At 46.3% G+C, this 16,109-nt stretch overlaps 1 pseudogene; it reads right to left on the reverse strand.

Moving 5' to 3' along the window:
- Window positions 1–881: 881 nt before the first annotated feature.
- On the reverse strand, window positions 882–15,063 carry LOC102931238 (annotated as a pseudogene).
- Window positions 15,064–16,109: the final 1,046 nt, after the last annotated feature.

Consider the following 16,109-nt stretch of genomic DNA (forward strand, 5'->3'; position numbering starts at 1 on the left):
AACTCTCAGTGTCAGGGGCACCGGAATGGGCTGGGGGCAGGCAGCCATGGCTCTCCCACTTTTTGCCATGGGCTCCACCCCACCTCTTCCTCCCAAGTCGTCCCCTGCCCCCCGGACAGGCTGGCAGCTGGAGCCCAGTTGGGGAGCCCAAGCAGCTGTGGGGAGCTGCAGACCCCACCCCCTGAGTTCCCCACCCAGGGCAGGTGGAGGGTCTCAGCTCCATACAGCTGCCCACACATCTCTTACCATGGCTGGGCTGCAGCTTCTAGGCCCCACCCCCCAGCCAGAGCTGGGTCGGGGTAAGAACTGCCCAGGCAGCTGTGAGGAGCTGTGGACCCTCCACCTGCCCTGGCAAGGAGAGCCCGGGAGAAAGGGGACACAGGCTGAGGGCTGCTCTCAGGCTCCCCCCACCCTGGACAGGTGGCAGGTCCGCAGTTCCCCAGAGCTGCCCGGTCTGGGTTCCTAGTGCTGTCTTGGCCAGGGGGCGGGGCCTAATTGGGAAGAGGAGAGGTGGGGCCACAGAGGGGTTGGGGGCCCCTGGCTCCCCCACTTTTGGGAAGGCTCTGCCACCCCTGCTCAGTGTATGGCATCTGTTGGCATAGGCTCAGTGGTGTAGACTTAGGGCCAGATTTGTAAAGGTATTTGGGCACCTAATGGGATTTTCAAAAGTACCTAAGCACCTAACACCCATTGAAATAAATGAGTTTGAGGGGCCCAGGAGCTTTGGAAATTCCCACTAGGCCCCTAAATGCCTTTAAAATCTGGCCTCTGTATGGACAGAGCACGTAGCGCAGACCAGAGACCCTCGCCCAGCCATTGCAGCATGGAGATGAAGCCGATCTCATGTTTCAGGCACTGGGCGGGCACTCAGAAATCTCAGCTCAGTTCTTGGCTTTCTCCCAGAGTCTCTGAGGGACAATGAGCAGGCTGCTTAGGTTGATGATTTCAACCTAAAATAAATGGGAATTGTGTGTCCAAATCCCCTAGGCAGGCTAGAAAAGCTCAACCTTCGTTCTTGTGGGCCATATCCCCAGCCACAGCTAGTGTAAATCAGCCTTTGTTCCACTGGATTCAGTGGGGCCAGATCCCCAACTGGTGTAAACTGAGTTTAGCTACATTGGAGTGAATGGAGCCCGATCTCCAGCTGTTGTAAATCAGCCTTCACTCCATTGGAGTCCACACGGTCACATCCCCAGCTGATATCAACCAGACCTAGCTCCATTGTAGTAAATGGTCCTGTCACAGGGTCCGTACAGGCTTCTACCTACTCGTGCCTGTGCCCTGTGTTGGCTGGCCAAAAAAAAAGTCCCACTGCCTTCTTTGGTGCTTCACCCTTGTGTCTTTATTTACAGTGCAAACATGTAGTCCCTTTTATTCCCCCAACAGCTAAACCCATTCAGACCCTTCCCAGGGTCTCCTGGCCCATGAGGCTCCTTGCCTTTGGTGAGGAGACAGAGCTGTAAGCCTCCTTTCCCTCCCAGGCTAGCCTCCTGACTGAGCTTTCTCCAGGGCTTTTATAGCTCGTCCCTTCCTCAGCCCAGCTGCCTCTACTTAGCTCAAGTCATTGCTGTGAGCCAGCCCTCGTTAGGGCCTGCTGCTGGGCTCTCTGCTGGCTGCCTGGGCCCCTGCACCTGGCTTCCCTCTCAGAAAGCAGGGCTTAGCCAGCATTTTGGCAGGGCATTCAAGGGCTTTTACCCCTGCCCTGCCACAGGTCCAGATACCCAACTGGTGTAAATCAGCCACCGCTCCATTGGAGTCAATGAGACAAGATTCGTGTCAATTGACCATCACACCATTGAAGTCAAAGGGCAAGATTCCCAGCTGGTGTAAAGGAGCCGTAGATCCATCCAAGTCAATGGGCGCCAGGGAATAGCTGTGTGACTGCACAAGTCACTTAATCTGCCTGGTGCCTCAGTTTCCCCATCTGTGAAATAGGGATAATGGCTCCCCCCTTCCTCCCAGGGGTGTTGTGACAGTAAATTGTTAAAGTCTCTCAGGCCCTAAGATACCACAGCACCTAGGAAGGTGGCTTTGTAGCATCTGAGGAATCAGCCATCTGTGCATCAGCTCCCCTCCCTTTGGAATGAAGATAAAGCTCTTTCCCTACCTTACTGGGTGTGGAGAGTTCAGACACTGCTGTGCTCTGAAGCCTTTAGTTACCTGGACAGACATTGCAATCCCAAACAATGGGCCCCAAACATGACCCCCTGGAGAGCAAAGCCAAGCTCCCATTGGCCTCAGGGTTATCAGGATTGTGGCCTGTGGGCCGTGCTTGCTGATGGATTAAGAATAAAAAGGCAAATATCTGAGGTGGCCTGGGACACTGTGATCCAGTCTAAGTTCAGAGTGCCCCAATGAGGCTGGTGTTCTGGAATTATCACTGGCAAACACAGTGTCATAATGTAAGAGTGAAGAAAAAAAGATGGAGCATGCAGATGATATCAAAGAAATTGTATTTTCTTTATGAGATCACGAGAGAGCAGCAAAGGATAAGGAATAAGACAGAAGAGGCACTGGATAGAAGGAGATAATAATTCATAGATTTATAGATTTTTACGCCCAGAAATGACGACAGGGATCATCTAGCCTGACTTAGATAACACAGTACAGAGAACTTCTCTGAATTAATTTCTGCTTCAAGTCCAATAGGTGCAGATCAATTAGAGAAACAAATTCAGACAGGGGCAGCTACTGTGTGAAATGAGAATGATGAATATGAATAAATACACTGAGGGATAGCTCAGTGGTTTGAGCATTGGCCTGCTAAACACAGGATTGTGAGTTCAATGCATGAGGGGGCCATTTGGGGCAAAAATTGGGGATTGGTCCTGCTTTGAGCAGGGGGTTGAACTAGATGACCTCCTGAGGTCCCTTCCAACCCTGATATTCTATGAATGTGTTATTATATTAGTAGTATAGCACCTAAAACCCCAACCTGAGATCAGGTTTCTTTTGTACTGTCCACAGTACAGAAACATAGTAAGAGACATCCCCTGCACCAAAGTGCTTGCGATCTCAATACAGAAGACAGACAAAGGGTAGGAGGGAAAACTGAGGCATGGAGTGAGGAAGTGACTTGCCCAGCTTCACACAGAAGGTCAGTGGTGGAGCCAGGACAGAACCCAGGGCTTCCTGTTTACATTTTAGGAGAAGGGAAAAGTTGAGAGCTTGATGGTACCCTGGAATGAAAATTAACCAGCATGTTTACATCATCCATCATTGTTATTCATTATCACAGCAACTAGAGGTCCAAATCAAGCTCAAGGCCCCATTGAGCTCTGCACTGTAGGAACACACAGTGAGAAACAGTCCATGCCCCAAAGACAAGAAAGACAAAGTGTGGGAGGGGAAAGAAAGCCACAGAGGAATCAACAATGCTCCCATGAGTATGACAGTCATTGAAACATAGGAGGTGTCATAAATATAAAGGGAAGGGTAAACCCCTTAAAAATCCCTCCTGGCCAGAGGAAAAATCCTCTCACCTCTAAAGGGTTAAGAAGCTAAAGGTAACCTCGCTGGCACCTGACCAAAATGACCAGTGAGGAGACAAGATACTTTCAAAAGCTGGGAGGAGGGAGAAAAACAAAGGGTCTGTGTCTGTCTGTAGGATGCTTTTGCTGGGGACAGAACAGGAATGGAGTCTTAGAACTTTTAGTAAGTAATCTAGCTAGGTATGTGTTAGATTATGATTTCTTTAAATGGCTGAGAAAATAGCTGTGCTGAATAGAATGAATATTTCTGTCTGTGTGTCTTTTTGTAACTTAAGGTTTTGCCTAGAGGGATTCTCTATGTTTTGAATCTAATTATCCTGTAAGGTATTTACCATCCTGATTTTACAGAGATGATTCTTTTTTACTTCTATTAAAAGTCTTCTGGTAAGGAAACTGAATGCTTTTTTCATTGTTCAAAGATCCAAGGGTTTGGGTCTGTGGTCACCTATGCAAATTGGTGAGGATTTTTACCAAACCTTCCCCAGGAAGTGGGGTGCAAGGGTTGGGAGGATTTTGGGGGGAAAGATGTTTCCAAACTACGTTTTTTCAGGAACCCAGATAAAGTTTGGTGGTGGCAGTGGAAGTCCAATGGCAAAAGGTAAAATTAGTTTGTATCTTGGGGAAGTTTTAACCTAAGCTGGTAAAAGTAAGCTTAGGAGGTTTTCATGCAGGTCCCCACATCTGTACCCTAGAGTTCAGAGTGGGGAAGGAACCTTGACAGGAGGAGTGATGGGAAGTCATATATTCCTAGATTTCAAGATCAGAATGGACCATTCAATCATCCAGACCTCTGGTATATCACAGGCCATTTGACTTCTCCCAGGTGCCCATCTACTGAGCCTCTAGTTAGATTAAAACTTTACAGTTCTCAGGGGTACCCAGGGCAGTGAGGCAACTCGCTACCACTTGCCCTGAGCGTGTTTGTGCCAGCCATGGGTCAACTCCCCAATGCCACTGGCCACGGGCAACACAAGCCACTCCCCTCTTAGCCTGCACAGCTCTGCTGTCCCTCGGCAGGTCAGTGATAGACATACTCCCCCTGGAGTGTCCAGCCCCGGTGCACTTGGTGCTAGCAGTATTCATAGGTTCATTGCTCCCAAATGAACAATATTCCACAGCTTCCTAGTTAAACCTTAGATCAACCAGGCTGATGAACATGCAGCACTGAGATATATTGATAGTGACAACAAGTAAAAGTTTATTTAAAGATGCATAGAGATATAAGTGATAGCCAGTAGAAATATTGAAAACAAATGAGAACGAGGAGTACTTGTGGCACCTTAGAGACTAACAAATTTATGTGGGCATAAGCTTTTGTGGGCTAGAACTCACTTCATCAGATGCATAGAGTGGATCAGATGTATCTGATGAAGTGGGTTCTAGCCCACGAAAGCTTATGCCCAAATAAATTTGTTAGTTTCTAAGGTGCCACAAGTACTCCTTTTCTTTTTGCGGATACAGACTAACATGGCTACTACTCTGAAACCTGAACACAAATGGTTACATATAAAATAAAATCATAATATGCATTCTAGACTTACTTAATAAGATGCTCTCATCTGCCATAAAGTATTGCTCACCAGCACTTTTCAATCAAGCAGGCTGTGAGTCCTTTTTCATGAGAGAAAACATGCTGTCTGCCTCCCCCCTAGATGATGGATACTGTGTGTCTCCTTGCATTCTCCTCATATACCACCCTAATTCTTTGATTCTAGTAATAAACAGGACACCCTCCCGCTCTGTGTCTCTTCCTGCAGATTTTGTAATCTCTTGTTGATTTTGTGGTCTTTATTATCTGGGGGCTGTGTATGGAAATCGACTTGTATTGTGAGGCATAAAGTACACAGTGACCAAAAGTAAATCCCAGGTATTTACTGCCCCTTCCTGAACAGAACCTGTTCAAGGTATGTCACTTCCTGATGGTCTGCATTTAACATTAAGGCTTTAAGAACATAATTTCAGGTATAGAAATAATACATACATTCATTTCACAATGATTATGATGACCAGTGGGCTACTAGCTCTCAGTAGAGACCTTACATGCCTCCCTTTGTGGAATTCTTGTGCAAATACTGACCCACGATATCCCTGTAAAATTCTATGTCCCCTGGTGCCCTTTGCCCATTGGCACAAAGGGGTTCCGAGGCTACAAAGACTAAACTGTGCAGCACAGGTAGAGAACAGCAGAGACCAAGTTGCCCTCAATGCCCAAGGTCTCTGCAATTGGAGGGAATGGATTAGGCAAGACATGCCCACATGACCCCAGCCGGCGATTTACACCTGATGCTGCAAAGCTAGGACAAAACATCCAACGTCCCTGCCTGTTTGACCTGGGGGAAAACTCCTTCCCCACCTTAGATCTGGGGGTACATTTGACCCTGAGAAAGTGAGCAAAACATGGCATCTAGAAAGAGGCTTCTCTATCTATGGAGGTTGTGGAAGCTCATTCACTGAAGGTTTTCAGAAAGAGGCTGGATAGCCACCTGTCTTGGATGATTTAGACACAACACATCCTGATTTTGGCAGGGGGTTAGCTTAGATGAACCTTGTGATCCCTTCTAACCCTATGGTTCTATGGTTCTCTGCACATCCTCGGAGCACTGGTCCACCCTGTCTCCAGTTGTAGCCAATCTCTGATTCTTCAGAGTAAGGCAAACAAACAAACAAAATCCCAGAACACCTCTGAACTACTATGCACTGGGGGGAGAGGGGAATTCCTTCCTGATCCCTGCAGGCCACTGGCTGAGGCCCTGAAGCCTGTGATTGAATTATAGTCATTTTCTTAATACACAGCTGCAAGTGTTATGTATGCATTGAGGGCAATTCCGAGCTTCCTGTTCAGTCCATGGCTCGTGAAGGAAGAGGGTGAACGGGGGACTCAGAATCACAGATTCCAATGCCAGACGGGACCATAACAGTCTGAACCCCGCATAAACTGGCCATAGACTTTCCCTCAGAAGCTGGATTGAAAAAAAAATCTTCCAAAAAGATATCTAAATGAGGCTCAACCATCTCCCCTGATAAGCTGTCCCAATGTTTAATCACCTTCACAGAGAAGAAATTGCATCTTATTTCAAGGTTGAATTTGTCCAGCTTTCACTTCCAGCCCTTGGATCCTGTTATGACTTGTCAGCCAGGTTGAAAAGCCCCCGCTATCTGGTATCTTATCAATGTGTAAATTCCTAGACAGTGTGATCAATTCACCTCTGTCAAGGTTCCTCCCCTACTCTGAACTCTAGGGTACAGATGTGGGGACCTGCATGAAAACCTCCTAAGCTTACTTTTACCAGCTTAGGTTAAAACTTCCCCAAGGTACAAATTAATTTTATCCTTTGTCCTTGGAATATCCACTGCCACCACCAAACTCTAACTGGGTTTACTGGGAAACGTAGTTTGGACACGTCTTTCCCCCCAAAATCCTCCCAACCCTTGCACCCCACTTCCTGGGGAAGGTTTGGTAAAAATCCTCACCAATTTGCATAGGTGACCACAGACCCAAACCCTTGGATCTGAGAACAATGAAAAAGCATTCAGTTTTCTTACAAGAAGACTTTTAATAGAAATAGGAGTAAATAGAAGTAAAGGAATCACCTCTGTAAAATCAGGATGGTAGATACCTTACAGGGTAATTAGATTCAAAACATAGAGAATCCCTCTAGGCAAAACCTTAAGTTACAAAAAAGACACACAGACAGAAATAGTCATTCTATTCAGCACAGTTCCTTTCTCAGCCATTTAAAGAAATCATAATCTAACACATACCTAGCTAGATTACTTACTAAAAGTTCTAAGACTCCATTCCTGTTCTATCCCCAGCAAAAGGAGCATACTGACAGACACAGACCCTTTGTTTCTCTCCCTCCTCCCAGCTTTTGAAAGTATCTTGTCTCCTCATTGGTCATTTTGGTCAGGTGCCAGCGAGGTTACCTTTAGCTTCTTAACCCTTTACAGGTGAGAGGATTTTTCCTCTGGTCAGGAGGGATTTTAAAGGGGTTTACCCTTCCCTTTATATTTATGACACGCCCCCCAAATCTCAGCTAGGGTGAAACACTGGCTGGGATTTCTTCCTGGAGCTCTAGGAAAAACAAAGTTAATAAGACACATGCATCTCTAAATATACTACCAAGTACATAAAGACTAACAATATTTTCCCACATCTCAAGGACGATTTTAACCAGTTGATTCTGGGAAACTTTCATGGGAGAGTGCATCAGCCACTGTGTTAGAAGCTCCTGAGATGTGTTGGATGTCGAAATCAAAATCTTGGAGAGCTAAACTCCACCGAAGAAGTTTTTTGTTATTTTCTTTGACGGTGTGAAGCCACTTCAGTGCAGCATGGTCGGTTTGCAGGTGGAAACGCCATCCCCAAACATATGGGCGTAGCTTTTCTAGGGCATAGACAATGGCGTAACATTCTTTTTCACTGACTGACCAGTTGCTTTCCCTCTCAGACAGTTTTTTGCTGAGAAACACTACAGGGTGGAATTTTTGATCAGGTCCTTTCTGCATTAAAACTGCTCCCACACCACGCTCGGATGCATCTGTGGTTACTAGGAACAAAGTCTGGGGCCCTTTGTACAGGGTCAGACATGAGTGCCGCTTTAAGCTTGTTAAAGGCCTTCTGACACTTTTTGGTCCACTGAACGGCATTTGGCTGTTTCTTTTTGGTTAGGTCTGTCAGTGGGGCGGCGATTTGGCTGTATTGCGGTACAAATTGTCTGTAATAACCGGCCAAGCCTAAGAAGGATTGAACCTGTTTCTTTGACTTTGGGACAGGCCACTTTTGGATAGCATCCACTTTGGCCTGTAGGGGGCTGATAGTTCCTTGACCCACCTGGTGTCCAAGGTAAGTGACTCTGTTTAGGTCTATTTGACACTTCTTAGCCTTAACAATTAGTCCTGCCTCCCTTATGCGCTCAAGGACTTTTTGTAGATGTTCCAGGTGGTCTGCCCAGGAATCCGAAAATATGGCCACATCGTCAAGGTAGGTGACTGCATATTCTCCTAATCCCGCTAGGAGACCATCTACAAGTCTTTGGAAGGTAGCGGGTGCATTTCGCAGCCCAAAAGGGAGTACATTAAATTCATACAGCCCGAGATGTGTGGTGAAGGCTGACCTTTCCTTGGCAGATTCATCTAGCGGTACCTGCCAGTACCCCTTGGTTAAGTCCAAGGTAGAGATGAACTGGGCCCGTCCCAGTTTCTCTAATAGTTCATCTGTGCGTGGCATTGGATAGTTGTCTGAGCGAGTTACAGCATTTAGCTTACGGTAGTCCACGCAAAAACGTATTTCCCCATCTGGTTTGGGAACTAGAACCACTGGAGATGCCCATGCACTTCCAGAGGGGCGGATTACACCCATCTGTAACATATGCTTCATCTCCCGGTCTATAGCAGTTTTAGCTTGAAGAGACACCCGGTAAGGTTGGACTTTAATTGGGCGAGCATTACCTGTGTCAATGGAGTGGTAGGCCCGTTCAGTCAGTCCTGGGGTGGCTGAGAACGTTGGCGCGTAGCTAGTGCACAGCTCCGGGATCTGCTGTCACTGCATACACCCAAGGGTCATGGAGAGGTTCACCTCTTCCACACCACCAGCACTTTTTCCTTCGTAGTAGACACCTTCAGGCCACTCAGCGTCCTCTCCTCCCTGTGCTGTAAACTGACAAACCTTGTATTCTCTGGAATAAAAGGGCTTTAGAGAATTAATATGGTACACCTTAGGCTTTTGGTTGGAGGTGGGGAATGCTATGAGATAATTAACAGCTCCCAGGCGCTCCTGGACCGTGAATGGCCCTTCCCACGATGCTTCCATTTTATGGGCCTGGAGCGCCTTTAAGACCATGACCTGGTCCCCTACTTTGAAGGAACGCTCTCTGATCTGTTTATCATACCAGGTTTTTTGCTCTTTTTGAGCATCCTGTAAGTTTTCTTTAGCAAGGGCTAAAGAGGTTCGGAGGGTGTTTTGTAGTTTGGTTACAAAGTCCAGAAGGTTAGTTCCTGGAGAAGGTGTAAATCCCTCCCATTGCTGCTTCACCAACTGTAATGGCCCCTTAACCTCACGGCCATATACAAGTTCAAATGGGGAAAACCCTAAACTGGGGTGTGGTACAGCTCTGTAGGCAAAGAGCAACTGCTGCAACACTAGGTCCCAATCATTGGAGTGCTCATTTACGAATTTACGTATCATGGCCCCCAAAGTTCCATTAAACTTCTCCACCATGCCATTTGTTTGATGGTGGTAAGGAGTGGCAACCAAGTGATTTACCCCATGAGCTTCCCAAAGGCTTTCCATAGTTCCTGCGAGAAAATAAGTCCCTGCATCTGTGAGGATGTCGGAGGGCCAACCTACCCTGGCAAAAACGTCTGCTAGTGCCTGGCACACACTTTTAGCCCTGGTGTTGCTTAGAGCTCCTGCTTCCGGCCATCGGGTGGCAAAATCCATGAAAGTCAGGATGTACTGCTTTCCTCTGGGTGTCTTTTTCGGAAAAGGACCCAGAATATCCACAGCTACTTGCTGAAGTGGAACTTCAGTGATGGGGAGTGGCTGGAGAGGGGCTTTGACCTGGTCTAGGGGTTTTCCCACTCTTTGGCATACTTCACAAGACCGGACATAGGTAGAAGCATCCTTGCCCATTCCCTCCCAGTGGAATGACCCCCCCAAACGGTCTTTGGTCCTGTTCACCCCAGCATGGCCACTAGGATGATCGTGGGCTAAGCTCAAGAGCTTGGCCCGGTATTTAGTTGGAACTACCAACTGTCTCTGAGGATGCCAGTCTTCCTGGTGTCCACCAGAAAGAGTTTCCTTGTATAAAAGTCCTCTTTCTACAACAAACCTGGATCGCTTAGAAGAGCTGAGAGGTGGTGAGTTGCTCCGTGCCACCATCCAAGCTCTCTGGAGGCTTTCATCTGCTTCCTGTTCAATCTGGAACTGTTCCCTTGATGCTGGAGACATCAGTTCCTCATTGGATTGTGGACCTATGCTTGGTCCCTCTGGAAGCGATGTAGGGGATGGGGCTGTTTCCGTTGACTGTGAACCGCTTTCCGCTGGTGCACTATGTTGGGATTCAGGCTCCGGCTGAGCCTCTTGTGTAGGGTTATGGGCTGCTGCCGGTTCAGGTTCGGTGGGGCCCTCTGGTGTTGAGGTTGCAAGTACTGGATTCAGTGCTGTCAAATGGTCTGGTGCTGGTTGTTCCGCTGGTTCCGGTTCTGGGACTGGATCCACTACTGCTGTTGCAGACATTGGCCTGGGGTCCGGGTCCATCATCTCTGACTGAGTCCTGATAGAAGTTTCCGGAACAGAGCTAGGCCTCACGGCTTGTTTAGCCTGGCTACGGGTGACCATTCCCCCCCTCTTGGCCCACTTCACATGATTGGCCAAGTCTTCCCCCAACAGCATGGGGATGGGATAATCATCATAGACTGCAAAAGTCCACGTTCCTGACCAGCCCTGGTACTGGACAGGCAACTTGGCTGTAGGCAAATTGAAAGAGTTGGACTTGAAGGGTTGAATCGTCACTTGGATCTCTGGGTTGATTCAACTGGGGTCCACTAAGGAAGCATGGATAGCTGACACTTGTGCTCCGGTGTCCCTCCATGCGGTGACCTTCTTCCCACCCACACTCACAGTTTCCCTCCATTCCAAGGGTATCTGGGAGGTATCTGGGCCTGTGGACCTCTGGTGTGATTCCGGTGCAATGAACTGTAATCTATTGGGGTTCTTGGGGCAGTTGGCCTTTACATGCCCCAGCTCGTTACATTGAAAACATCGTCCAGCTTACTGGTCACTGGGGCGAGGTGGGTTGCTGGAGAATGGGGTGATGGGACGATAAGGGGTCTGGAGGGTTCTTTGGGAGGTAGGTGGGGCTTTGGGCGGCCCCCGGTAATAGGGTGTTGTCTGGGGTTGTCCCTTCTGGTCTCAGCTCCAACTGCGACCAGTTTTCTTGTTCTCTGCCACCTCCACCCATCTGGCTCCAATCTCTCCTGCCTCGATTACAGTTTTGGGCTTCCCATCTAGGATGTATCTTTCTATTTCCTCAGGAACACCCTCTAAGAATTGTTCCATTTGCATTAGGAAGGGCAAATTTACTGGAGATTCAACACTTGCTCCTGATATCCAGGCATCCCAATGTTTCACAATGTGGTAGGCATGTCGGGTAAATGACACATCTGGTTTGCACCTTAGGGCTCTGAACCTCCGACGAGACTGCTCGCGTGTTATCCCCATTCTGATTCTCGCCTTGGATTTAAACAGTTCATACTTGTTCATGTGTTCTTTAGGCATTTCAGCTGCCACCTCAGCTAAGGGTCCACTGAGCTGCGGCCTCAGCTCTACCACGTATTGGTCAGTAGAGATGTTGTACCCAAGGCAGGCCCTTTCGAAGTTTTCTAAGAAGGCCTCAGTATCATCGCCTGCCTTGTAGGTGGGGAACTTTCTGGGATGGGGAGTGGTACCTGGAGAAGGATTGCTAGGGTTTGTTGGTATATTCTGCTGAGCCTTTATCTTCTCCATCTCCAGTGCATGCTTCCTCTCTTTTTCCCTCTCCTCCTTCTTCAGCCGCATGAGTTCTATCTGTCTTTCATGTTCCTTTTGTTTTTCCTCAGCCTGAAATCTGGCTAATTCCAGCTTTTGTCGAGACGTGGATTTTGTCATCCTAACCTCTCTGTTTTTAACTAACTTTACACCCGAGGTTTAGAAATAAACAAACAAAACTTGGCTGTAAAATTTTGCTGTGCTGGAATAGAATACCTATTCTCTGATAGTGATTGTCAGCCTACAGAAAAAGACAATTCCCTTGTCTCTGCTCTGGCCCCAAATCAAAGCAAAAAACCTCCAACTACTTGGAAACCTGCTTACCAGCAGCCCAAAGGAAAAAAAAATTCCTTTTCAAACTTGTGCTCCTTGTAAAAAAATCAAAATCCTAAAAAAAAAAAAAAGCCCCTTCCACTTTTGTCTCCAGGCAAATGGGTAGAACACCCCCCCCCCCCCCAGTTACTTTTAGAAAAAAAAAAAACTTCTGGTTTACCAAGACTGAATTTCCCTGCAGGAGGTTAAGTACCCTGCCTCCAGGCAAAGAAAACCTGCAATTCACAAAGATAATCCCCTTTTGTCTCCGCTCTGGCCCCAAAGCAGAGAAAAAACAAGCTGCCTTCCAGCAGCTCCAAAGGAAAAAAAATTTTCCTTTTTAAAATCTGTATTTCTAGTTCAAAAAATCTCAAATTGATCTCAAAATGATTTCAGGTTAATCCCACCGCTGCGCCATCATGTCAAGGTTCCTTCCCCACTCTGAACTCTAGGGTACAGATGTGGGGACCTGCATGAAAACGTCCTAAGCTTACTTTTACCAGCTTAGGTTAAAACTTCCCCAAGGTACAAACTATTTTACCCTTTGCCCTTGGACTTCCACTGCCACCACCAAACTTTATCTGGGTTCCTGAGAAAATGTTGTTTGGAAACGTCTTTCCCCCCAAAATCCTCTCAACTCTTGCACCCCACTTCCTGGGGAAGGTTTGGTAAAAATCCTCACCAATTTGCATAGGTGACCACAGACCCAAACCCTTGGATCTTAGAACAATGGAAAAGCATTCAGTTTTCTTACAAGAAGACTTTTAATAAAAATAGAAGTAAATAGAAGTAAAGGAATCACCTCTGTAAAATCAGGATGGTAGATACCTTACAGGGTAATTAGATTCAAAACATAGAGAATCCCTCTAGGCAAAACCTTAAGTTACAAAAAAGACACACAGACAGAAATATTCATTCTATTCAGCACAGCTATTTTCTCAGCCATTTAAAGAAATCAGAATCTAACACATACCTAGCTAGATTACTTACTAAAAGTTCTAAGGCTCCATTCCTGTTCTATCCCCAGCAAAAGCAGCATACCGACAGACACAGACCCTTTGTTTCTCTCCCTCCTCCCAGCTTTTGAAAGTATCTTGTCTCCTCACTGGTCATTTTGGTCAGGTGCCAGCGAGGTTACCTTTAGCTTCTTAACCCTTTACAGGTGAGAGGATTTTTCCTCTGGTCAGGAGGGATTTTAAAGGGGTTTACCCTTCCCTTTATATTTATGACAACCTCTCAACCTTCTCTTTGATAAGCTGGGTAAATTGAGCTCCATTACACTCTCATCATAAGACTTATTCTCCAGCCCCTACATCCATTTTCTGGCCCTCTTTTGAACTTTCTCCGATATTTCCAGATCCTTTCTGAAGTGTGGACGCCAGAACTGGATGCAATATTTCAACCATGATCTCAGAAATGCTGTGTACAGAGGCAAGATCACTTCCCCACATTTTTACACATCCGAGGATCAGATTAGCCCTTTTTGCCCCCACATCACACTGAAAGCTCATGTTGAGACAATTACCTGTGATGATCTCTATATCCTTCTCTGAGTCACTGCTTTCCATGAGAGCCTCTCCCAACCTGCATTCCTTGTTCCCCGATGTATTACAGGGATATCCAGCAAATCATCAACAATGGAATATAAATTGTATTCTATTTGAAAAGTAAATACAATAGCAAGAACTTTCAAGTACAAATCACACTTATCAGTATAGTGCATAAATACTATACTTATAAGTAGGATAGATAGATAGATAGATAGATAGACAGATAGATAGATAGACAGATAATATTATTGTCTTTGAAATAGCCCAAGTCTCCTTTCACTTTTCTTAGAGCCTCTTTGACCTCATTGTTTTTCAGAGAGTATATGATAGGGTTGAGCGCTGGAGTTATAACCGAATATAGGACAGTGATCACTTTGTCTCTGTTCGGAGAGTAGGCTGAGGAGGGGTGTATATAGGTGTACATGGCTGTGGAGTAGTACAAGCTGACCACTATGAGGTGGGAGGAGCAGGTGGAGAAGGCTTTCTTCTTGCCTTCTGTGGAGCGAATCTTCAAGATAGTTCTCAGGTTGAAGTAATAGGACATTAAAGTTATCGCACAGCTCCCCATCCCAAAGACTGCATCAGCCAGAAAAGCCAGGGTTTCACTGAGGCTGGTGTCTGAGCAGGAGAGTTTTAGAAATGGTAGCAATTCACAAAAGAAATGGTTGATGACGTTTGCATCGCAGAAAGAAAGCTGGAGCACAAATCCAGTGTGGACTGCAGAATTGGCCACCCCGACTATCCATATGCCAGCAATTAACCCAACACAAACCTCCTTCCTCATGATGATGGTGTAATGCAAAGGGTGGCAGATAGCAATATAGAGGTCAAAAGCCATGGCAGCAAGGACCAGAACTTCACTTACCAGAGTCCAAGTGAAGAGACAGATCTGTGCAATGCAACCTAAGAAGGCAATGGTCTTCCTGTGCTCCAGAAGGTTCTACAGCATTTTGGGGATGGACACTGAGGTGGATAAGTTTTATCAAGGACAAGTTGATGAACAAGAGTACATAGGGGTATGAAGCCTGCTGCTAGTAGTAATAGTGAGGACGATGAGGAGGTTTCCCACGAGGGCGGCCATGTAGATGAAGGTGAATACCACAAAGAGGAACATCTGGTATTCAAGGAAACTGGACAGACCCACCAAGATGAACTCTGTGACAGAGGATTGGTTCTTCATTTCCGAATCTCTGCTACTCCTCACCTGTTAGGGTGACCAGACAGCAAGTGTGAAAAATCGGGACGGGGGCGGGGGTAATAGGAGCCTATATAAGAAAAAGACCCAAAAATCAGGACTGTCCCTATAAAATTGGGACATCTGGTCACCCTATCTGTCTATATAAATCATCTCACTGGTCCAGACCCTCAGCTGATGTAAATAAGTGTAGCTTTAAGGAAACCCGGAAGCCAAAGGAAAGACACTGATTTGCACCACCTGTGGATTTGGTCCATTCATTCCAATAAAGCAATGTCAGTTTACACCAGCTGGGGGCCTGGCTAATTGATTTCAATACAGCTACACCAATTCCTACCAGCTGGCCAGCTGGCCCAGTGACTTAGAAGAACCTAGTACATATAAGAAGTAACTGCAGTGAAATTAATGGAGTTTCACCAAAATCAACATAGGGAGATAAGAACAAGGCACATTACACCACAAATTTTAAAAGTATCCATAACACAATGAAGGGACTAGAGCTGGTTTCAAGTAGCACTTTGTGGAAGAGATACATACATTCCAAGGCCAGAAGGGACCACTGTGATCATTCAGTCTGACCTCCTGTATAACACAGGTGATAGAACTCCCCGCAAACAATTCCTATAGGAAAACTTTTAGGGGAAAAAATCTTGATTTTAAAAATGATCAGTGATGGAGAATCCACCATGACCCTTGGTAAATTGTTCCTATTGTTAATTATCTTCATTGATAAAAACATTACTCTTTTTTTCCCCTCTCCCTCTCCGTTTTAAACCAATGATCTCTGTCCACTTGACTAAGGAGTAATTTATGATTTACACCAAGGTGAGTAAGAGGAAAATCAGGCCCCGTCTCATTGAGAAGGGTGTACAGCAATATTTCTTCTGGAGAGGTCAATCATTTGAACTAGAGATATCAGCTAGAATTTTTGAGGGAGACTAAAGAGGAAGGCACCAAATCCCATTGACAAGAAATCCCAGTCTATACACACTGACTCCACATGTTAGCTGAGTCTGTCTACTCCACTGATC

This window comes from Chelonia mydas, chromosome 13 (assembly GCF_015237465.2).
Source record: "Chelonia mydas isolate rCheMyd1 chromosome 13, rCheMyd1.pri.v2, whole genome shotgun sequence".
In the NCBI taxonomy this organism is placed as follows: Eukaryota; Metazoa; Chordata; order Testudines; family Cheloniidae; genus Chelonia; species Chelonia mydas.